Here is a 24,113-nt window from a genome sequence, read left to right on the forward strand (position 1 = left end):
TAACACAAAGAAGCAAAGTAGTAGAGAAGCAATCAAGTTTTACGCTGATCATTTTATTCTTTACAATGAAATATGTATTAACAGAAAATAAATTGCAAAAACCAGCAAGAACATTTATTTTTGGACAACTTCGAAACAATGGCACTCAGGAGGTTGGTGCGAAATTCAGGTCATCCACACAAGCCAACGCGGAATGCTCCAATGAGGATGACTTCTCTCTAAGTGTAAAGAGATAAACATGTAAGGCTCAAAGATTGGGATGCATGCAATAGCCACCAAAATGTAACGTATGACAGCATGAACATATTAATCAATAATTTATTGGGTATTTATAATGCCCCTATACAGCAAATGGTGCATCAAGGTACATATATTTATAATAGTAATGTGAAATTAAAAATTACAATGTACATGTCATCAGAGTGAACTGGACCTTCCAGCCCTCTAAGATGAGATAGCAATACCCTTGAGATAGATGGGGATGCAGAATTGTATTCAAACAGCAATAATCGAAACAACTCAGGTAGTTGGCAAAAGGATAAGTGTTTTAATATCAATTATCTAAAACAGGAATGATAACGGACATCAGCAGATGTCTCTCATCACTATCTCAAAGTGTTTCATTAAAAAAATGACACCTTTATAGTAAATATTCGTCATTGATGACGTTAACCTGTGTATCACTCATGTCATCCTACGTGGGAAAACTTAAATACCTACGGGTGAATGCGATAGGGTCTAAACGAATCATCTAGGTATACTATCCATACTCGTTTGGGCAGTGAAATAAAGTGATAGGCTTCTTAACATCAGGTGGGGCAACTAAGCCCTTCCCTAAAATGTCACTATAAATGTCACTAAATATACGACGTCTAATTGGCTACACAACTATAGGACCCTTGATCATGCGGTCCTTTATCATCGGTAACTTTCCAACCTCTGTCAGTACCCTCCCAACCTATGTTAGCAGCTCTCAGGCTGAGCGTCCAGGTGCAGATAAGCTAGTCTTAACCACAGCTTCCCAACAATTAACATGATCATCCATCATCACCTCAGTGGTCTGCTGTCAATTAGGGCGTTGAACTCGTCCTTGGAAATGTTCCTTGCTACTGAAGAATTCAGGGGAGTGAAGGCACACTCTGCCTTTGTGCGTAGGTGTGACCATCATGCTCTTCCGACTTCTCCCCACGTGACTAAAGACCACGGAATTGAGCTTTCAGAATTCAGATTTTCCGGACTAATGTCCAGGAAAGTCATAATTGTATAAAAAATGTATATTTTATGCGGCTAGTAGTTTTGACCATTGTTCCTGAATACATATTCCTAAATTTCAGAATTTGCATCACATTGTATCAAAAAACTCCCACTTGTGTACAATTCAACCAGTCTGTTACAAAAGGAATGAATTGCCATTTGCAACTGTGGGTCACTTTTTCATTGGTGCCTGAGACAATGTTATGCCCCAGGCCAACCTGGTGGCCAACCATGCTTGGATAGTGTCATACATTCTGTTGATGTAGCTGTAGTCTTGGTCATAAATCCCTGAGAGGGGAATGAGGATTTGGGTATCATCGGCATAGTTGGTATGAGCCTTGAGGGACCCCGCAGGGAACTTGAGTTGGATGGGCAGCAGTGCTTCCAGCATAGACACTGTGTGCCTGCAAGAAATTAGGCAATCCATTTGGTGGACTTGGGTGAAATGTTGGCAGCTAAAGTGAGGTGGTGGCAGAGTGTTTGGTGGTTGACCAGGTCAAACGCTGCCGATGGATCGAGAAGGAGGAGGGCTAGGTTGCCAGTGTCGTGGATATCGTCGAGTTGGTTTTTCAGGTCAAGGAGGAAGTATTCTGTGCCATGGCAGGTCTGAAGCCTGACTAGTGAGGGCTGAGGATGTTGTGTTGTTTCAGGTAGGCTTGTATTTTAATGTATGATATGGAATTTATAACGCGCCTATACACAAGTGTTTCTAGGCCAGAGAAGACAAGGATGGGGAAACAGAGGGAGGACGAAACAACGATCTTACTAGGCCTTGTCATTTAGATCACGCAAGTGCAGGGAAGGGGATGTAATCAAAGGTGCAGCCAGCGGGTGGCTCAGTGCAGGTAATCAAAAGTGCAGCCAACGGGTGGCTCATAAGTGCAGAGCGAAGGGGATGTAGGGTTACAGATACAGACCCCAAGTGCTGGGGCAGCCAAAAGGCAGTGAAAGGTGCAACTGGACAGGCAGGGACCTGGGCCCAACTTCAGAGGGTGACCAGTGTGTGGACCAGACGGGTCATCAGCAGGGGAGAGGAAGAGAGAAAGCAGAAGCAAAGAGGAAGGTGTTGAGTTGCTTCTGGGACCAGAGGTAGTTCTGCTCAAGTTTGAGAGAGGCAGGGAGGCTCTTCTAGAGGGAGGCCCCAGCCGAAGAAAGAGATCTGCCCCCAACTTTCTGCTTTGAAAAGCGACTGACCCTCAGAGAGTTGGAGGTGGATGAGCGGAGAGCTCGAGAAGGGACATGTTAAGGAAGAGAGAGTTGTAAGTAGTGCGGTCCCAGTACCCAGAAAGACTTGTGGACAATGCAGAGGGTTTTGAACTTGATCCTTGCCACCATTGTGGGCAATGTAGGCAGCAACGGTAGATGAGTGTTCAAAATGGCTGCGCATCGACGCCATGTTATCCTGGCTCAAATTTTACACACTAGCATTACAAAGCCGTGTCTCCAGGTGTCACAGGTCCTCTGTCTGTTACGCAGGGGCAGCACAAACTTGTGCATCCCCATAGGGTTATGGCACCTGCACTATAGTAGTACACAGGACACAGTAACCCCTCAGGGATAGAGGGTTAGGGTCTGTTGGATTGGATAGACACAGGGAGGTAGGGTAACCAGAAAGAGAGTTAGGTAGAGGGTGTGGAAAGCAAGGGGGAAGTAGGGTAAGGAACAAGTTACTTACCTGTAACTGTTGTTCTCTAGCATGGGTCTGGCACGGAATCACATGCTCATGAATATTCCCTGTCGTCGGGCTGGGAATCCTCGGTATAAGAAAAAAAAGTTTCACTTTTGTTTATAAACTGTCTTTCTCCTATAAACCAATGTCTGAGTTATGGGTCATACTGCCACCAGCCAATGACTGCCCTCTCCCTTAGCCCCTCCTCTGGCAGCCATCCTCAGATTTGGTAGCACGTAAAGTGGCAGTATGACCAAGAAGAGCCCCAGAGGGGCAGGAGGGTTCACATGTGATTCCATGCCAGACCCATGCTGGAGAACAACAGTTACAGGTAAGTAACTCGTTCCTTCTCCAGCATGGGGTCTAGCATGCATTCACATGCACATGAATAAAGAATACATAGCCCAGGAGGATAGCTCAGCGGCAACGTGCGCGCCTTGGAAGCAAGACGACACGAAGCAACACAGGTTCGATTCCCGGGTCCGCGCTTAGAAACCTCTGGGTGTTTAAGCGCGTTATAAATACGCAACTAAGACAAAAAAGAAAAACAATTATGCAACCAAAAAAAAAACAATTCCTGTAACAGCGCCTCGATGCCCGTGGCCTGTGTGAGCGCTTTAAAAATGGAAATAAATAAAATAGCAGTACATATATACACGCCCAAGGGAGGTGGCAAGGCTCAACAGAAGGAATTACTCTTACCTCCTCACCTTCAAGCAACCAGGTTGCGTAGCACTGCTTGGCCGACTCTGTACTCCTCTCTGAAATCCCTGTCAATGCAGTAGAATTTCGTGAAGGTGTGGGTAGACCTCCACGTAGCAGCCCTGCAGAGGTCTAGCAGGGGCACAACAGACAGGAACGCAGTCGTCGCAGCGATCGCTCTGGTGGAGTGGGCTCTCGGACGGCCAGCCAGCCAGCGGTTGGTTTGCCAACTAGTGACAATGGGAGATGGAAGCCTTGGACAAGGCCTTCCCATGGTTCACAGGACCAAAGTTAACAAAACGCCGAGAAGCCTTCCGGAAACTCTTCGTGCGGGCCACATAAAACTTCAGCCCTCGAGCCACATCCAGTGAGTGCAAAGTCTTTTAAGCCGGCGACGAAGGCGTCAGAAAAAACACAGGCAACACCAAGGGTTCGTTCACATGAAATTCGGATGGAAACTTGGCCATGAAGTAGGGGTGCGTCCGCAGCACCACCCTCGTCTCGTGGAAAGTGAAATAAGGCTGCTTGCAGGACAGGGCATGGATCTCACCTACTCTCCTGGCAGAGGTAATGGCCACGAAGAAACCTGTCTTCCACGAAGGAACTTGAGCAGAGCTTTATGCATAGGCTAGAAAGGGGCCCCGTGAGCCTAGTCTGCACCACGTTGTGTTCCCACACCGGGGCAGCGTCTTCACCGGCGGGAGCGATCGGAACAGTTCCCTAATGATCTCCATGACTAGATGGTGCGACCAAAGCAAAGACTGTCCTGGAGCCCTGGTGTAGCGGGAGATAGCCACCAGATGCACCAGGATGGCGACGTGCGCCAGCCCTGACATAGCCAACGACAAGTTGGAAGGACTTGTGGGTCGTGACCCTCAGAGGGTTAATCTTCTGTGATCGGCACCAGGTCGCGAAACGCTTCCATTTGTGTCTGTAACACTTCAGAGTCCACGACTCCCTGGCCTTGGCGAGGACCTCCCTGCAGTCCGCAGGCAGGGCTTCAGGTTCAGCGATCTTGGGTCGTGGTGCAGTATTGCGCCTCCTACCCTGGCGAGAAGATCCACGACCACTGGTAGCTTGACTGGAGGGGACACGGACATGCTGAGAAGGTACCGGATTTGCTTCGGCCACACTGGTACGACGAGGATCATCCAGAACCAGCACTGTTTGAGTTGACCGATGACTTGTAGTAGCAGCAGCAACGGAGGGAACGCATACAGGAACAGGCCTTCCCAAAGGGAAGGTGAATGCCTTCCCCATGCTCCCTGGCTGGGGGAAGCTGATGGTGAACCTCCGGCACTCGGTGTTCATCGCCGTCGATAACAGATTGATGTGAGGACTGCCCCACCTGAGGAAGAAGTTGTCCATTTCACCCTGCAGAAGCTCCCACTCGTGGCAAGAGCGCAGCTCCCTGCTGAGGGAGTCGTCAATGTTTTTGACTCCCCCCAGGTGAAAAGGAAGGAACAAGTTACTTACCTGTAACTGTTGTTCTCCAGCATGGGTCTGGCATGGATTCACATGCTCATGAATATTCCCTGTCGTCAGGCTGGGAATCCTCGGTAAAGAAAAAACCAGTATCAGTTTCGTTTCTGATCTGTCTTTCGTAGTAATAACCAATCACTGATCTCTGTGTCATACTGACCACAGCCAATGACTGCCCTCTCCCTAAGCCCCGCCTCTGGCAGCCATCCTCAGATTTGGTAGCACGTCAAGTGGCAGTATGACCAAGTGAAGAGCCGCAGAGGGGAAGGCGGGAGGGTTCGCATGTGAATCCATGCCATACCCATGCTGGAGTACAACAGTTACAGGTAAGTAACTTGTTCCTTCTCCAGCATGGGGTCTGGCATGGATTCACATGCTCATGAATAAAAAATACATAGCAGTACACATGCACAACCACGGGAGGTGGCAAAAAAGGTTCAACATTAAGCAATACAACAACTCAACATTAAGCATCTCTTACCTCCTCACAAAGCTCACCTCAGGCGAACAGGTTGCGCAGCACTGCTTGGCCGACTCTGGACTCCTCCCTGGAATCCCGATCGACGCAGTAGAATCTTGTGAAGGTGTGCGTCGACCTCCACTAGCAGCCCTGCAGATGTCCAGCAGGGGCACACCAGACAGGAACGCCGTGGTAGCAGCGATCGCTCTGGTCGAATGGGCTCTCGGACGGCCTGGCAGCGGTCGGTTTGCCAACCGGTGGCAGTGCATGATGCAGCCGGAGAGCCATCTGGAAATGGAAGACTTCAAGAGAGCCTTCCCCTGGTTCACAGTCCCAAAATTCACAAACAGCTGTGACGTCTTCCGAAAACTCTTCGTGCGGTCCACGTAGAACTTCAGCGCTCTAGCCACATCTAGCGAGTGCAAAGTCCTCTCAGCCGGCGACGAAGGCGACGGGAAGAACACTGGCAACACCAAGGGCTCGTTGAGGTGGAAGTCCGACGGCACCTTGGGCATGAAGGAGGGGTGCGTCCGCAGCACCACCCTCGTGTCGTGAAAAGTTAAGTATGGAGGCTTGCAGGATAGGGCCTGGATCTCTCCCACTCGTCGTGCAGAGGTGATGGCCACGAGAAAAGCAGTTTTCCACGACAGGAACTTCAGCGGTGCCGAATGCATAGGTTCAAATGGGGCACCCATGAGCCTAGCCAGCACTACATTAAGCTCCCAAGCCGGGGCAGGCGCCTTCACCGGCGGGAACGATCTGAAAAATCCTTTCATAAATTCCTTTACAAGACGATGCGACCATAGGGACGCCCGTCCCGTCGTCCTGGTATATCTTGAGATGGCAGCCAGGTTTATTTTGATGGAGGCGTGGGCCAATCCCGCCTTGGCCAACGACAGCAGGTACGGCAGCACTTGAGGGGCCGTAATCCGTAGAGGGTTGATCTTCTGTGCCCGGCACCAGACAGAGAACCTCTTCCACTTATGTCCGTAACACTTGAGAGTTGAGAACGCCTTGGCTTTTGCGAGAACCTCTCTACAGTCAGCCGGGATATCGTACCCCCCAAACTCTAGTGCCGCAGGAGCCAGGCCTGCAAGTTCAGAGACGCCGGGTCGTGGTGTAGGATGGCGCCTCCTTCTCTGGAGAGGAGATCCGGGTCCGCCGGTAGCTTGATGGACGAGGACGTTGACAAGTCCAGAAGGTCCGGGAACCAGATCTGCCTCGGCCACGCCGGTGCGACGAGGATCATCCTGCACCGGGACCTCTTGCGCTGGTTGATTAGTCGAAGCAGCAACGGAAACGGAGGGAACGCGTACAGGTATAATCCGTCCCAGGGGAACGAGAACGCATCGCCCATGCTTCTCGGCTGGGGCAACCTGCTGGCGAACCTCTGACACTTTGATTTCGTCGCTGTTGCGAACAGGTCGATCTGGGGTTTGCCCCATCGTCGAAAGAGTTGGTCCACCTGATCCTGGCGCAGTTCCCACTCGTGACACGCGCGCAGCTCCCCGCTGAGCGAGTCGGCGATGGTGTTTCTTTCTCCCGCCAGGTGGAAGGGAACCAGGAACATCCCCTGGGCGACCGCCCAGTGCCACAGATCCTGTGCTTCCTTGGAAAGGGCTGGGGATATGGTGCCTCCCTGCTTCCGTATGTAAAACATCGTCGTGGTGTTGTCTGTGAAGATCCTCACCACCTTGCCTTTGAGGGACGGGAGGAACGATCTGAGAGCCCAGAACACGGCTCGAAGCTCCAGGATGTTGATGTGCAGAGACTTCTCCTCCGGAAGGCAGAGGCCTCTTGCGTGGAGATCTCCTGTGTGGGCGCACCAGCCTTCCAGTGAGGCGTCCGTAGTCACCGTCACCTGGTATGACGGCGTCTGGAAGTCTGTGCCCGCCGTGAGGTGAGCTCGAGAGCCCCACCATTGAATCGCCCGCTGGAACGCTTTGTTGAGAGGGATCCTGTCTTCGAAGGTGCCCGTCGCCTGCATCCAACGGGCGTCGAGGAATTCTTGAAGCGGGCGCATCCGTAGTCTGCAAAGGCGCACGAGATAGATGCAAGAGGACATCATCCCCAGGAGAGACTTGATGGACCTCACCCTGGCCACGTCCGTGGCTAACAGGCGTTGCACCTTGCCCAGAATGGTCTTCGTCCGTTCCTCCGACGGTGCCGCCAGGCGCCTCACTGTATCGAGCTTCGCTCCCAGAAACAGGGCCACCTGCGACGGAATCAGGTGAGACTTCGGGTAATTTATGGCGAATCCCAGTTGTGTGAGTAGCCGGACGGTGCTCGCAGTGTGTCCGACGGCGAGTTCCCTTGTCTTTGCGTGGATGAGCCAGTCGTCCAGGTAGGGGTAGACGTGAATCCCCTGCAGACGCAGCCGTGCAGCCACCGGCGCCAGGCACTTGGTAAAGACCCTGGGCGCCGACTTCAATCCGAACGGCAGAGCTTTGAATTGGTAGTGGCGTTCCTGGACGACGAACCTGAGAAACTTCCGGTGACTTTTTAGGATGGGAACGTGGAAGTACGCATCCTCCAGGTCCAGCGACGATAGGAAGTCGCCTTCCTCTAGCTGTCCCAACACGTGTTGTAGAGTGACCATCCTGAACTTTTGTGACCTGATGTATTTGTTCAAACGACAAAGGTCCAGGATGGGGCGCCAGCTGCCTGTCCTCTTTCTGATGAGGAAGTACCTTGAGTACACTCCGGAGCCCCGGAGTCTCTTGGGGACGAGCTCGATGGTGCCTTTTCTGAGCATCGCTCGTACTTCCAACAGGAGTTGTTGAACATGATTCTCCTTCCTGGCCACAGGTGGAAAATGGGGGCACTTCCTCAGGAATTCGATAGAGTGTCCTCTTGCCAGGGTATCCAACACCCAACGGTCGGTGGAGATGGTCTCCCACACGCCGACGAACTTCGTCAGCCGGCCTCCCACCGGGGTGTTTCGGTGGGGGCCCGACACCACGGCCGGTTCAATCTTGCTTGGAGGTGGTGGCCTTACCGCCCTGGCCTCCCTGCTGACGGCGGCGGGACCCTCCCTGCTTGCCGCGGCCCCTGTATGCTTCTTGAGACGAGGAGCGTGCCGCTTGGCGGTAGGACGATGAGCCGCCGCTGGATCCCTTGGAAGCCCCTTGTCTGCCTCCGGCGCTCCGAAAGGGCCATCGCTGCTGGAGGGTTCCTAGAGCTCGGGCCGTCTCCGTGTCAGTCTTTATGGCCTGGAGCGATTCGTCCACAGCCTTGCCGAACAAGTTGTTGCCGTCGAACGGCATGTCCAAAACTCTCGTCTGGACGTCTTGACGGAAATCAGTTGCTCGGAGCCAACCTCGTCGTCGCAGGCAAACCCTGTTGCCTAGCTGGCGAAAACCGGTATCGGCGATGTCTGTCGCCACCGTTATGGCGTGGTCAGACGCCACCTCGCCTTCTTGAAGTATTTCCAGGGACTCGGCCCTCTTGTCGTCCGGCAGGAAGTCCAAAATGGGGGCCAGCTTAAACCATAGTTCTCTGTCGTAACGGGCGACGATAGCAAGGGCGTTGGCCGCCTTGATTGTCGTCGCCGCCGACGAGATAATGCGTCGTCCCATGGCGTCTAATTTCTTTCCCTCGCCGTCCGGTGGGGAATTTGCTGTCGAGGCTCCTGAGCCCGCGTCCTTCTTCTTAGCCGCCGCCGAGACAACAGAGTCTGGCGTTGGCTGGGCCCTGAGACACAGGGGAGCCGTGTCAGGGACCCGATACTTTTTCTCGTATCGGTCCCGTTTGGCCGGTGCTGTGGAGGGGTTCTTCAGCACTGATAGGCCTTCCTCCCAGATGTCGTCGATCAGGGGCACCGCGATGACTGATTTTCTCTTGGCCTCCCTGCGCTGGTAAAGGAAACCTTCCTTTTTGCGTTCTTCTGGGCAGAGTTGGAACAACTCCGACGCCCTGGATATCATGGCATGGAATGAGCCAATTTCGTCGGGCGGGGAGGCCCGTGGGGCGGGAGACGGAAGGTCCGTTCCGTCGTCTGCACCGTCGTCGTCAGAGCCCGTCGTCGTGCCTACCACATCGTCGTCACCCGGTTTGGGAGAGGATGAGGAGGGGACCGTAGGTCTTGCGTGAGCGACGGGAGGAGAGGGATGGATCCGTCGTCGCTTGTTCGGAGGGCTTTCCGACGGGCCAGGTTGGGGTTCCTCCGGCCTGGGCCGTGGTAATCTCGTTCGGATCTCAGAGCATAGGGACTGGATCGCCAACAAGATGGCCGCCGAGCTATCCTGAGGCTCGGGTTCCGGCTGCACTGGACGGGAGGGCTGTTCATCCTAGTCGTCCTCATCCTCCTTGATTACGTCCAGGGGATCCTCCTCACGGGATCGAACCTTCTCGAAGCGAGCTTCGAGGTTTTTCACGACCTCAGTCAGTTCCTCCTCTGAGGCTGATTCCGAGCTCGAGATGTCCACCGTGCCCCTCTCCCCCTTTTTTGTCACGGGGGTCTTGACAACGGGTTGAAAAGAGGATTCCCTCCTTGGTGGCAGGGAAACTCTAGTTCCGAAGGTGGCCTCCGTCGGCGGGGTCTCTGCCGGCACGGCCAGAGTCGCCGCAATCGCCTCGATAGAGGCCTTAGCTTGGTGGGTAGGGGCCTTGACCGCCCTAGGCGCGACTGGGGCCTTCTCCTTGGGGGGAGGGTCAACGCCTCGAACCCCCTCATCCGAGCTCGGACGGGGCTTCTCCCGAAGCTTACCCGGAGCATCAGACTTTCTCTTCCCCGAACCAGAGCGCTGACTCGTGGTTGACGGTACCGGGGAAGAAGCGCCCTGCTTGGCGACCAAAGAGCCCGACCTTTCGGCGCTCCCGGAGCCCGCGGACTCGCGGTGCTTGGCCTGGTGTTGGGCCCCCGTCGCCGGGGCGCCCGCACAGGACTTAGAAGCCCGCTCGGACCCTTTCTTCTTCTCTCCAGCCTTCTCCAACCAGCTGACAAGGCGGGATCGACGGTCTTTCATGGTCCGCTCCGACATGTTCTTACAGAACTCACTGTCCTTCTCTACATGCGTCTTATCCCCGTGGAGGCAGTAGAGGCACCTCGAATGTTCGTCTTCTTTCAAGACATTTTGTAACCCGCATCCAGGGCAGTTCCGAAACAGCTTGGATCCGGGCGACGAACCCTTGTCCTGGGCCATGTCCAAGTAGGCCACAAGTCTTCTGGAATGTTCCAAGAAGTAGATTCGATGAAGTCTTCACCCTTGAGGGGCGTAGAAGTTCCGAAACGGATCCCCGTTAACGGAAGAATGGAACGGTGGAGCTTGAGGCTCGAACCGGAAAAAATGAGACAAGTCTCTTGAAAAAGCGCAAAAAAGTAGCAAAAAAGCTCGAGAGCTATGCACGAGGACTCCCAACACAAGAACGTGCGGTAAAAATCTGAGGATGGCTGCCAGAGGCGGGGCTTAGGGAGAGGGCAGTCATTGGCTGTGGTCAGTATGACACAGAGATCAGTGATTAGTTATTACTACGAAAGACATATCAGAAACGAAACTGATACTGTTTTTTTCTTTACCGAGGATTCCCAGCCTGACGACGGGGAATATTCATGAGCATGTGAATCCATGCCAGACCCCATGCTGGAGAAGTAACTTGTTCCTTCTCCAGCATGGGGTCTGCCATTGATTCACATGCTCATGAATACAAGAATACATAGCAGTACACACATGCACAACCACGGGAGGTGGCAAGGCTCAACATTAAGCATTTCAACAACTCAACATTAAGCATCTCTTACCTCTTCACCAGGCTCACCTTCAAGCGAACAGGTTGCGCAATCCCGGTCGACGCAGTAGAATCTCGTGAAGGTGTGCCTCGACCTCCACGTAGCAGCCCTGCAGATGTACAGCAGGGGCACACCAGACGGGAAAGCCGTGGTAGCAGCGATCGCTCTGGTTGAATGGGCTCTCGGACGGCCGCCAACGGTCGGTTTGCCAACTGGTGACAGTGCATGATGCAGCCAGAGAGCCATCTGGAAATGGAAGCCTTCGAGAGGGCCTTCCCTTGGTTCACAGGGCCAAAGTTCACAAACAGCTGTGACGTCTTCCAAAGACTCTTCGTGCGGTCCACGTAGAACTTCAGCGCTCTAGACACATCCAGCGAGTGCAAAGTCCTCTCAGCCGGCGACGAAGGCGACGGGAATAAAACAGGTAACACCAAGGGCTCGTTGAGATGGAAGTCCGACGGCACCTTGGGCATGAAGGAGGGGTGCGTCCTCAGCACTACCCTAGTCTCGTGGAATGTCAGATATGGAGGTTTACAGGAGAGGGCCTGGATCTCTCCCACTCGTCGTACGGAGGTGATGGCCACAAGAAACGCTGTCTTCCACGATAGGAACTTCAACGGTGCCGAATGCAAAGGCTCGAATGGCAGACCCATGAGCCTGGTCAGCACCACGTTGAGCTTCCACACCGGGGTCAGAGCCTTCACCGGCGGGAACGAGCAGAACAGTCCTTTCATGAACTCCTTCACCAGGCGATGAGACCACAGCGACGACAACCCCAGAGTTCTGGTGTAGCGGGAGATCGCCGCTAGATGGATTTTGATGGAGGCATGAGCCAGCCCTGCCTTGGCCAGCGACAGCAAGTACGGCAGCACTTGAGGGGCCATAATCCGCAGAGGGTTGATCTTCTGTGCACGGCACCAGACAGAGAACCTCTTCCATTTATGTCCATAGCACGTAAGAGTCGAGGACGCCCTGGCCTTTGCAAGCACCTCCTTGCAGTCCACCGGGATATCGTACCTTCAGAACTCTAGTGCTGCAGGAGTCAGGTTCAGCTATCCTGGGTCGTGATGTCGAATGGCGCATCCTTCCCTGGCGAGAAGATCCGCATCCGTCGGCAGTTTGACTGGGGGGGGGGGACGCTCACATGTCCAGAAGGTCCAGGAACCAAATCTGCCTCGGCCACGCCGGTGCGACGAGGGTCATCCTGCACCAGGACTGTCTGAGTTGACTGATGAATCGCAGCAGCAACGGCAATGGTGGGAACGCATACAGGAACAGGCCGTCCCAGGGGAATGAGAAGGCATCGCCCATGCTCCCCGGCCAGGGAAACCTGCTGGCGAACATCTGGCACTTGGTGTTCGTCGCCTTCGCAAATAGATCGATCTGGGGACCATCGTCGGAATAGGAGATCCACTTGATCCTGCCGAAGCTCCCACTCGTGGCAGGAGCGCAGCTCCCTGCTGAGTGAGTCGGCGATGGTGTTCTTTATTCCTGCCAGATGGAAGGGTACCAGGAACATCCCTTGGGCAACGGTCCAGTGCCACAGATCCTGCGCTTCCTTGGATAGGGTCGGGGATCTGGTGCCCCCCTGCTTCCTGATGTAGAACATCGTGGTGGTGTTGTCGGTGAAGACCCTTACCACTTTGCCCTTGGGGGACGGAAGGAACGACCTGAGGGCCCAGAACACGGCTCGGAGCTCCAGGATGTTGATGTATAGTGACCTCTCCTCCGGGAGCCAAAGGCATCTCTGGTGTGCGCTCCCCATCCTTATAGGGAGGTGTCCGTCGTCACAGTTTCCTGATGTGCCGGGGTCTAGAAGTTCATGCCCGCTGCTAGATGCGCGCGGTTGCCCCACCACCGGATCGCTTGGCGGAAAGTCTCATTGAGGGAGATCCTGTCTTCGAAGCTGCCCGCCGCTTGCATCCAACGGGCGTCGAGGAACTCCTGCAGTGGCCGCATCCGCAACTTGCACAGACGCACGAGGTAGATGCACAACGACATCATGCCGAGCAGGGACTTGATGGACCTCACCCTGGCCACTTCCATGGTCAACAGTCGTTGTACCTTGCCCATGATGGCTTTCGTCCTCTCCTCCGACGGTGAAGCCAACCGTGCCACTGTGTCGAATCTGGCTCCCAGGAACAGGGCGTCTTGCGACGGTACCAAGTGGGACTTTGCAAAGTTGATCGAGAATCCCAGTTCTGTGAGCAGGCGGAGGGTCTTCGCTGTGTGATCGAGTTCTCTTGACTTTGCTCGGATGAGCCAATCGTCCAGATAGGGGTATACGTGGATCCCCTGCAGCCGCGCCGCCACCAGTGACAGGCACTTAGTGAAGACCCTTGGCGCCGACTTCAACCCGAAGGGCAGGGCCTTGAACTGGTAGTGCCGCACTTGTAAGAACTTTCGATCCTTTTCGTATGGGGATGTGGAAGTAAGCATCCTCCAAGTCCAGCGATGACAGGAAGTCGCCTTCCTCCAATTGTCCCAGCACGTGCTGAAGGGTGACCATCCGGAACTTCTGGGACTTGATGTATTTGTTGAGGCGGCGCAGGTCTAGGATGGGCCGCCAGCCGCCGGTCTTCTTTCGGACAAGGAAGTACCGCGAGTATACTCCGGAGCCCCGGAGCCTCTTTGGGAAGAGTTCTATTGCGCCCTTTCTCAGCATTACTCGTACCTCCAGAAGCAGCTGTGGCACATGGTTTTCCTTCCTGGCCACAGGTGGGAAACGGGGACACTTTCTTTGGAACTCCAGGGAGTGCCTGTTGGCCAGCACCCAACGGTCGGTGGAGATGGACTCCCACACGCTGATGAATTTCGCCAGCCGGCCTCCCACCGGGGTGCTCGGGTGGGGGCCCGGCGTCACGGCCGGTTCAGTCTTGTTTCGCAGAGGCCTTGCCACCTTTGCCTCCTTGGCGACGACGACGGTCCTCCTGTCTTGTTGCCGCATCTGTAGGCTTCCTGCGACGAGGAGTGGGCTGCCTGGCGGTATGATGAGGCATTGCCGCCGAATCCTTTTGAGGCACCTCGAGACTTGCCACCGGAGGTCTGAAAGGACTGCCGTCGCTGATGGAGAGAGCCCAGGGCCCGGGCCGTCTCGGAGTCCACCTTGATGGCCTGCAGCGACTCGTCCACTGCCTTGCCGAACAGGTTGTTCCCGTCGAAGGGCATGTCCAGTACCCTGGTCTGCACATCCTGACGGAAATCAGTGGCCCTGAGCCAACCGCGCCAGTGATTGCAAACGCTGTTGCCCATCTGGCGAAAGCCGGTGTCGGCGATGTCCGTGGCCACCGTGATGGCGTGGTCCGATGACACCTCACCTTCCTGCAGGATTTCAAGGGCTTCTGCCCTCTTGTCATCTGGGAGGAAGTCCAGGATGGGAGCGATCTTGAACCACAGCTCCCTGTCGTAGCGCGCCACGATCGCGAGGGCGTTGGCTGTCTTGATGGTCGTCGCTGCCGACGAGATGACCCCTCGTCTCATGGCATCCAGCTTCTTCCCCTTGGCGTCCGGCGGGGAAGTGGAAGTTGATGCCATCGCCCCTGCCGATTTCTTCTTGGCCGCCGCAGAGACCACCGAATCCGGGGACGGCTGTGCCCTGAGGCACATCGGAGCGGAGTCCGGGAACCGGTACTTCTTCTCGCACCGGTCCCTCTTCGCACGGGCCGTGGACAGGTTCTTCAGAAGGGACAGTCCTTCGTCCCAGATGTCATCCAGTAAGGGGACCGAGAGGACGGTCTTCCTCTTGGCCTCCTGTCATTGGTAGAGGAACCCTTCCTTCTTCTGCTCTTTGGGTCATAGCTGGAAAAGCTCCGATGCCCTGGCTATCATGGCGCTGGTGGTAAGGGCAACCCTGTCCTTATCTCTGTACACAGGGTCTGCAAAGCCATCAAGATTGCGCCTGAATTGTCTTGTGGCATCTGTTGCGACAGGAGCGAAGGCTTGGGCGCGGGTTCCTCCACTTCCTCGACGGTCTGCAGTTCCTCGTCGGCCCCACCGTTGCTCTCTACGTCTGCCTCGTCGGGATCCCTCCCGTAGGTTCTGGCCTCCTCGAACTTCTTGTCCAGGATCTTTTTGACGCCAGCCAGCTCATCCTCGGTGGTGGTTTCCGTGTCAGTTAGGGGTGGGTCCCACGGTGGGTCCCACCCCTCTTTCCCATCCTGGGGTTCACGGGGTCTTCTCGATAGGCTGGAAAGATGTTTCCCTCCTTGGTGGCAGGGAAACTCTGGGCCCGGAGGTCGTCTCCACTGGGGTAGCCTCCGCAGGCTTTGCCAGGGCCGCCACGACTTCTTCAATCGAGGCCTTCGCCGGGTGAATTAGGGCCTTCATGACCTTGGCCGTGTCTGAGGCCTTCACCTTAGGGGGATGGTCACCGCCTCGCCCCCCCCTCTTGGCTTTCTCCATCGGGATCAACCGGGGCTTCTTCCGGAGCTTACCCGGGTTCTCCGACTTCCTTTTCACCGAGCCAGAGCGTTGGCTGGTGAATGATGGCGTCTGTGACATCGCGCCCTGCCTGGCAGCCGAGGAGGCCGAACCAACGGCGCTCCCGGTGCCCGCAGACTCGCGGTGCTTAGCCTTTTGTTGGGCCCCCGTCGCCAGAGCGTCCTCAAAGGTCTTAGAAGACCGCTTAGATTTCTTCTTCTCATCTGCTGCTGGGCTCTTCCCCTTCAGCCAGTTGGTGAGTCAAATACGAAGATCCTTCATTGTCCGGACGGACATGTTCTTACAGAACGCACAGTCCTTCTCCACGTGCGATTTGTCGTCGTGAAGGCAGTAGAAGCACCAGGAGTGCTCATCTTCCTTGAAGACGTTCTGTAATCCACATCCTGGCCAGTTCCTGAACAGTTTGGATCCAGTAGGCGTCAAATCTTCCTTGTCTTGGGCCGTGTCCGAAACGGGATAGGCCTCAAAGGTCTTCGGGAATCGTCTAAGAAGTGTAATTCGACGAAAATCCGCCCTTGAGGGGCGTAGAAAAATTCCAAAACGGGTCCCCGTTGATCGGAAGAAGAATCGGTGGAGCTTGAGGCTCGAATTGACCGAAAAAATAAGAGTATACTCTTTGAAAAAAAAAAAACGCAATACGCAGTAAAAGCTCGAGAGCTAAGCACGAAGACTCCCAACACTTGAACGTGCGGTAAAAATCTGAAGATGGCTGCCAGAGGAGGGGTTTAGGTAGAGGGTAGTCATTGGCTGGGGGCAGTATGACCCAGAGACCAGTGATTGGTTATTAGTAGAAAGACAGTTCAGAAACAAAACTGAAACTGATTTTTTCTTTACCGAGGATTCCCAGCCTGACGACGGGGAATATTCATGAGCATGTGAATCCATGCCAGACCCCATGCTGGAGAATGAGAAACATCCCCCGGGTGACGGCACAGTGACACAATTCCGGCGCCTCTCTGGAGAGCGCCAGGGATCTCGTGCCCCCCTGCTTCTGGATGTAAATCATTGTGGTGGTATTGTCTGTGAAGGCCCTCACCACTTGCCCTTGAGGGACAGAAGAAATGACTTGTGGACCCAAAACACTGCCCATAGTTCCAGGACGTTGATGTGTAGTGTCTTCTCCAGTAGCCACAGGCCTCTGGCGTGGAGACGTCCGTTGTGGTTTCCCCAGCCTTCCAGGGAAGCATCCGACGTGACCGTCTCCTGGTACGGCGGGCTCTGAAGTCTGTGCCCCTGGCGATGTTGGAGCGCACGCCCCACCACCTTATCGCTCGACGGAACTCATCGAGCACGATCCTGTCCTTGAAGCTTCCGGACACCTGGATCCAACGGGAGTCCAGTAATTCCTCAAGTGGTTATATGGGTACACATGAATTCCCTGTAGTCACGGATGGGCCGCCAGCCAAGCTAGGCACTTCGCAAAGATTCTGGTCGTCGACTTCAGTCCGAAGGGGAGAGACGAAAAACGGATTCCCGTTAATCGGATGAAGAAATGATGGAGCACACAGGCTCGATTGAACAAAAATAGAGTTTTCTGAGTCAAAAAGCGCAAAAAAAGCAGAAGGCTCTAAGAGTGGAACACGAGGACTCCCAACACTTGAATGTGCAGTAAAAAATGTGAAGATGGCTGAGGAGGGGCTTAGGGAGAGGGCAGCCATTGGCTGGGGGCAGTATGACCCAGAGCTCAGTGAACGGTTCATAGGAGAAAGACTGTTCATAAACGAAAGTGAAACAGTTTTTTCTTTTACCGGGGATTTCCAGCCTGATGGGGAATATTCACAAGCATCAGAATCCATGACAGATTCCATGCTGGAGAAATGCTCCTCGACAACTTCTGCTTCTCCTCCAATGATCCCATGACTGTTGATAAATCTCTGTGCTCATGAGGCTGTGCGCATCACACACACACTTCATTACCTCGACACTATGTTGAGACAACAGACTGCCCAACACCTTACCCAGTGCGTGCTTCACTACTGTGCAGCATGCATATAACACATTAATTATGGCCATTCAGTGCACGGAGACAGTTGTGACTCATACAAGTTACATTGGTATTCACACACATTATGCATTGATGAATAAACAGGGCTACTTAGCTCTGGCTTGTAGATCTATGCGGGATTGTCAGTTCTGTGCTTGCATGACGTTCCAAGTGCCATTTCAGTAGATGGTGAAGGCACGTTCTAAAGAAACAAAGGCTGAAATCAATATGTCAGAGTGTTAGTGCTCTGTTCATTTAGTACTGCATTCTTTTTTTTGCTATGTGTAAGCGTCTCCTAGGAAACATTTGTTGCGTAACTCACATAAGTAGATTTTACATTAAGCACATTAGATTTCTATTTTTGCCTAACAGTCTTTACATTGCTGGTTGTTCCAACACTAGCACGCAGTTTTTTTTTTTTAAATCACATTTTATTGTTTTTTTATTTATACATTACCTAACACAACCTTGACTCCAATGAGTCAAACTACAATAACTCATTGGCCGTCCAGATGGCATCCGACGGGCTCTCTCGATCGAGAAGAACTTGGAGACGAGTTAGGTTCAAACATATCAGTGATCCATTGTTCCAAGAACAATTCCATGTATGGTCCCTCCGTATTTTCTGGCAAGCCTAGAATTCACTGCAGTATTGAGGGTTCCCTTACTGGGTCCGCAACCCTCTTCCGATCGAGCTGCTTCACCCATGCACTGCTGTGGACATCCAGCGTCGGGCGTCCTCGGGATATGGCAGGAGGCAGATGTAGGGTGGATGCAGCGAACTCCAGGAGAAGATTTCAGGTCGGGTCTGCTTGTGGAGCCGTCTGTGCTTCAGCACTCCGCAAGCCACAATGCTTGTTCAGGCCTCTTGGATTCCCGCCGGCTAGGACTGCTCCTTTCGCTGGTAGGTGTGAGCACTCTTGTGGACGCAGCGTGGTTGGGGTGGCCAGTCCGCGCACGTCTCACACCGTCTGACGCCCACCAGGCAGGCCCCCACCTTTGTATCCGCAGTCCCCGGACGGGCACTCTGGGCGGCAGCACTGGTGGTCCACGGTTTGGATTCCAGGGTGCTGTTGCAGGGGCAGCGTCACCCCCACCAGGTGATCGATCTTCTGTGTTCCTTCGCCCGCACTGGACTGGCTGGGCGCTCCATGCAGGTCTGCGGGTAAGGTATTTCTTTTGGATCGTTGTCCCTTCACGTGGAGCGTTGCGTGCTTCACCTAGTGCTTCTGCATCTGCCGGGCCGCCTCGGTCGGCAGATAAGTTCTGTGTGTTCTATGGGTCTCGGGTGCCTCCCTTTATGCGCTCGATGACCGGTTATAGTGCAACTGAGTTTCCAGGCGGCTCCTCCTTGATACACTTGGTTCTCGAGGGTCGCGCTTCAGTCTGCGGCCATCTTGGCGTTCCTACCTCGAATACACGCCGATTTCTTCCGCGGCTTGTATATTGCTGGCGGGTCTGATTTTTGATTCCGTTTTTCGCCCAAATGTTCCCCACTCATTTGTCACTCCACAGGGATGGTTTTCCCCTCAGGGTTTACAAGAATAGCAGGCTATTTTACAGGATGTTTGTCGGCGGTTGAGAGAGCTCGGAGACTCACGTCTTCATCACTCTGCTGCTAGCCACGCCCTTCCAATACTAGCACGCAGTTTAGTCTTCACACCAGGTAGACAGAGTAATGACAAGCTAGCCCAAAGACGCTGCAATCCCTTTAGTGAGCCTAATGAGTTGCTTGTTCCCCTGGGCATAGAGTAAGAGCCCAGGAGTGTGTGAGGGCCAGGAGGTGAGAACCTGACCTCAGCCAGAAGAAACAGAACACAAACAAAGCAACAGCATGAACAGTGACATTCAATCAGTGGAAGAACTAATTGTATATGACTAACAATGCCAATTATCCTAAAAGGGGATTTTAACATAGCATGGGACCCCTCTAAGGACAGAACCAAAATAGCACAGGGGGCACAAAGGAAACCCTGGCCTTGGTAGACGCGTGGAGGGCGTTTGAAGGGATACCAGGAGGGGTACACCTTCTACTGGCATGCTCACCACAAGCAGTCGAGGATAGATTACGTGTGGCTCTCCAGAAGTCTGCTGGGCCACACTACAGGGATCTCGGTCGAGACTATCATGCACTCACATCACGCACCCATAACCCCAAACCTGAAAAGAAACCGACGACCTGCTGCCAAATCGGTCGAACAACTGTATCAAGCAAATTATCCGCCCCTCCTAGAAAGGATCAGAACGAAAATTATGGGGGCCCCTACCCATAACACTGCTAGGCCAAATAAATGTTATAAAAATGGTCATATGAGAGTTATCCGGGATCGGCAGAATGAAGATAGGGGAAAGAGATGGAGGCCAATGGACCGATCAGTAGCAGGGGAAAACTTGGAAGAGATGCTATGGAAACCCAAACCAGATAAACCACCCGAAATGTCCTGTAGCAAGATTCTGGCTCTAGTGGGCGACGCGTAGGATGAACCAATGAAGAGGGGACGCATCACCCCTCACCCATCACCGTTCACGCCGTTATTGGACAATCCACAATTCACCCCGGGACACAAAACCGCTGCATTCACCAAATGGCAGCAGGGGGGGATGCCAAAAGATCAGAGATATGTTTGCGCGGAACCAGGTCAAACAATTCGACCAATATACGGCAGACTTCGAACTTGGGGAGAGGGAGAGATTTCACTATACACAACTAAGGCACTGGTTATTCCAACCCTCCATGAAACAAGCAGGGACATGCTAGCTAACGCCCTTTGAAAAATACCTGAATATAGATCCCGGCGACAGGCGGGTGGTCACCTCCATATACGTGCACCTAAAAGTGGTTGAAGATCCCCCTCCGAGGCCATATATGAAAACATTGAAATTATCCACGGGACACTCAATAGAAAAGAGCGAATGGTCGAAACTATGGGTGAGCATTCCCAAGCTCCTTCCAAATTCGGGAAATCTGGGTAAAACTGCTTTTCCATTGGCACCCAACGCCCTAAAGACTCCACAAAATTGACCTGGGGGAATCGAAATTCTGTTGGAGGGAATGTGGAAGGGAGGGAACGTGGAGCCACATAGGTGGGACTGCCCCAAAATAGAGAGATATTGTGAGAGCATACAAGAGGGTTCTGCACAGACTGGTCAAGGTTATTGGAGTTCCTACAGGAAGGATCGAGGGGTGCTTGGTGTCCAAGGAACATGCGCCTCTTGGGTATAGCAGGATAGCCTCTGCTCGAGCAACTACAGGGGAGGTGCCCCGAGGACTGAACAGAAGCACGCAGTGGAGCACTGACTCATGACACCAAGGATAACGAAGCCCGGAGATGGCACTTTAGCACTATGGACTACCGTCAAACCAAAGGGGGTGAGGGGGCGTACACATTTACGGTTGAATGTCCATTTTGGGATGCCCAGGCCCTGTCATTGGAATCAGTGGTTTCCTGTTAGGAAACAAGATGGCCCCGGTGGCCTCTTGCTTTCTATCGCCTGTTACCTTACTTTTCCCAAAGTCACAGGAAGCCCTGACTCTGTCCCTTCTCCCTGACTGGCTGTTGGGTGGAAGTTCCATATATGGTGTTGTGGGGGAAGTCCAGGCCAGACTGGCTGGAGCCTTCCCAATCACTGTATGTTGTGGGTACGCCCTTGGGGTGGGACCTAGGTGAATGGAGTGTGTGACGAATACGCATTCTGTGTTATGGGTGTCTAGTATCTGGCGTTTGACACAATGACTGAGACAGCACTGCCCAAAACTGGTATGAATGCAGTGTGTAGTGCTGAATGGCATGGTACTTGGCCGGGTGTCCAGTCAATTGGACGAAAAAAAACTGGTCGACTGCAATTTGGTCGACGCAATTTGGTCGAAAACCAAATGGTCGAATTTTTTTTTTATTTATATATTTATTTTTCGGGTTTTCGTTTAGTAAAAAAAGGTGTTTTTAGAGAAAAAAAGGGGGTGGGGGGGGACCCCCCCAAAAAAATTAAAAAAAAGGGTTAAAATAAAAAAAAAATAAAAAATTCTACCATTTGCTTTTCGACCAAATTAATTCGACCATTTGTCTGGTCGACCAATTTTTTTCGACCAAATGTCTGGCAACCCTTGGCCGAATCCACATTCTGTGTTGTGAGTGTCTGGATGGAGAAGAATGGCCTGAATGCACTGTGCGCCTGATTGCTGCCTGACTGGCCTTATGAGTGATTGGTTGCCTGAGTGTGACCCAGCAGAATGAATGGGAGATCAACAGTATATCTGGGGGCCTTTCACTACTAGAAATCGCTCAGAAGCTGAAGTAGAAACTGACATCGAAACTGACGCAGTTCAGAAGCTGAAGTTGAAACCGATGCTTACCTTTGAAGCCCACTGGAAGAAGAACTGCTGCTGCTGTCCTTCGCTAATCTGAAAGCTGCTGTGCCTTCAAGGAACTGATCCAAGAGAGGACCTGGCTAGGAGATCTCTTCCAAAGCTACAAGGGGCCATTGTGCACCAGCCGATCTTTGCCAAAGCTCCCTGGTAGACAGACCTACGAAAGGCTGCCGACCGGAGAAGGGGACCGCCGAGGAGATCAAAGAGAAACACCGGACAGCCGTCCGCCGTCGCCGACCTGAGCCACAGAGCTCCCTTTGCCTAAGAACATTTGATCCAAGGACTGGGACTAGAAATTGGTATGCTTCAGTCTGGTCTTCTGGGTGTATTGCTGTCCATGTAGAGATCTTTCTTGTATGGCCGTCGGTGTGGTTGCTGTGGTAAAATCATTAGGCTTGCTTTTTTGGTGTGGTTTTGCATACTGCATCAGTAATGCTTAGAACGTCAATCTCTGCGGTTCACTATCCTGTTCAGGAAAGCATGGTAGCCTACTAACCCTTGATTTGCCAGCTTCTTCAGACTGTTGAATGCCCTTTGCCCTAGTGGGCTCATATTGTTGGATCTGTCCACAATGTATGAGCTGGTTGGAAAATTGGCAAAGTTCTTTGCTTCAACTGGCTGCTTTTCTGTTCTGGATTTCTATTCACCGGGTGTACGCTGATTATGCCCTAAATTTTGTTGAAGCACTTATGGAGCAACAGGTGTTTCTTCAGGGAGTGTGCAAAGCGGTCTCCTTTGTTACCCAGGATTTACTCTTCATCGCAAACTTTGTGTGGTGTACTGACTGTTGGATTATGATCAGACGACGGATGGACCAATTTATACTTTTGTTCCCTGCCCCACTCTTCAGAGGGTTGCCCTTCATCATGCTGGATGCTTGTGGGCAGGGGCTGGGGCGGCTTGCAATTTGTAAGCAAATGACAGATCTTTGACCGGTGCTTGTCTGCAGGACTTGGAATGTTAAGCTACATCCTTTTTGCGTGCCTTATTGCAATTTATCCAGCATTCTGCTTTGCAGGTAGTGAATAATGCATACGTGGTACCTCCAGCATTTGCTTTAAAATTGTGATTTTTCCCTTTTATAGTCTGTGTGTGTCTGTGTGTGTGTGAAGCTCAGATTCCTATTAAGGATGCAGGTGCTATCTTATACCTGTTGCTCATTCCTGGTCTGATTGGAATCAGGGGTGTTGGCGGAGGTCCTGGTCCACGCGCCACAATCCGATCAGTCATTCCCCTTCAGAAAGATGTCCTTTCATGGCTAAAAAGTTCTGTGAGAAGCCCCAGGCCAACGCCCAGATGAACAAGAAATTGGACAGCCGCTTTAGGCTACTGGATGGGGAACCAGTCCTCCTGGCCTCCCACCCTCAACCACACTCTTCAGTTGTGGCAGCAGCCTCTTTGTATTCCAAGCCATCCTCGTTGTCGTCCACAGCAGGGGCCGCCTCTAGCCACACTCCCACAGGATATTAACACTGAGTTCTTGGTATTCTATGAAGCCCTTTACTCAGAGGATGCGTCGTCCCAACAGCGGAGATCGATGCTTACCTAGACGGCCTTCCCCTTTCGGTCCTCTCCTCTGAAACTAATAGCTCTCTCGAGAGGCCGTTTACTGCGGAGGAGCTCTCAGATGCCATCGATTCGCTGTCATCTGGTAAATCCCCGGGCTCGGACAGCCTTCCAGTAGATTTTTACAAACACTTCAAATCCCTCCCAATACCTCACTTGATGGCCCTATGGGAAGAAGCATGCGTAGCGGGTAGGCTCCCCCTTCTCTCCGGGAAGCCATAATAACGGTTCTACTTAAACCTAGCAAGGCCCCCACCCCTGTGGCTCGTACCGTCCCCTCTCACTAATCAACTGCGATGTCAACATTTTTGCCAAATTGCTAGCCTTACGCTTGGCCCCCTTCATGTCACACATCATTCACCCCGATAAAGCAGGATTTATTCCAGGGCGCTCCACCTCTCTGAACTTGATATTATTAGTAGAATTAACCCGAACGTGCAAGCTGTAGTTGCTACACTGGAC

At 53.0% G+C, this 24,113-nt stretch overlaps 1 protein-coding gene and 1 long non-coding RNA gene across 15 annotated transcripts in view; one reads left to right on the forward strand and one right to left on the reverse strand.

The window, feature by feature from the left end:
• Positions 1-24,113, forward strand: part of CHD3 (chromodomain helicase DNA binding protein 3) — a 2,755,261-nt gene that overhangs the window by 551,061 nt on the left and 2,180,087 nt on the right. The window lies entirely within an intron of this gene.
• LOC138567802 (uncharacterized) lies at positions 33-3,831 on the reverse strand. The gene is made up of 2 exons (XR_011302277.1): positions 2,930-3,831; positions 33-218 (listed from the first exon to the last, which is right to left on the reverse strand). It is a non-coding gene; the product is annotated as an uncharacterized lncRNA (long non-coding RNA).

The sequence above is a fragment of the Ambystoma mexicanum genome, chromosome 1p, assembly GCF_040938575.1.
Source record: "Ambystoma mexicanum isolate Mex_15411 chromosome 1p, UKY_AmexF1_1, whole genome shotgun sequence".
In the NCBI taxonomy this organism is placed as follows: domain Eukaryota; kingdom Metazoa; phylum Chordata; class Amphibia; order Caudata; family Ambystomatidae; genus Ambystoma; species Ambystoma mexicanum.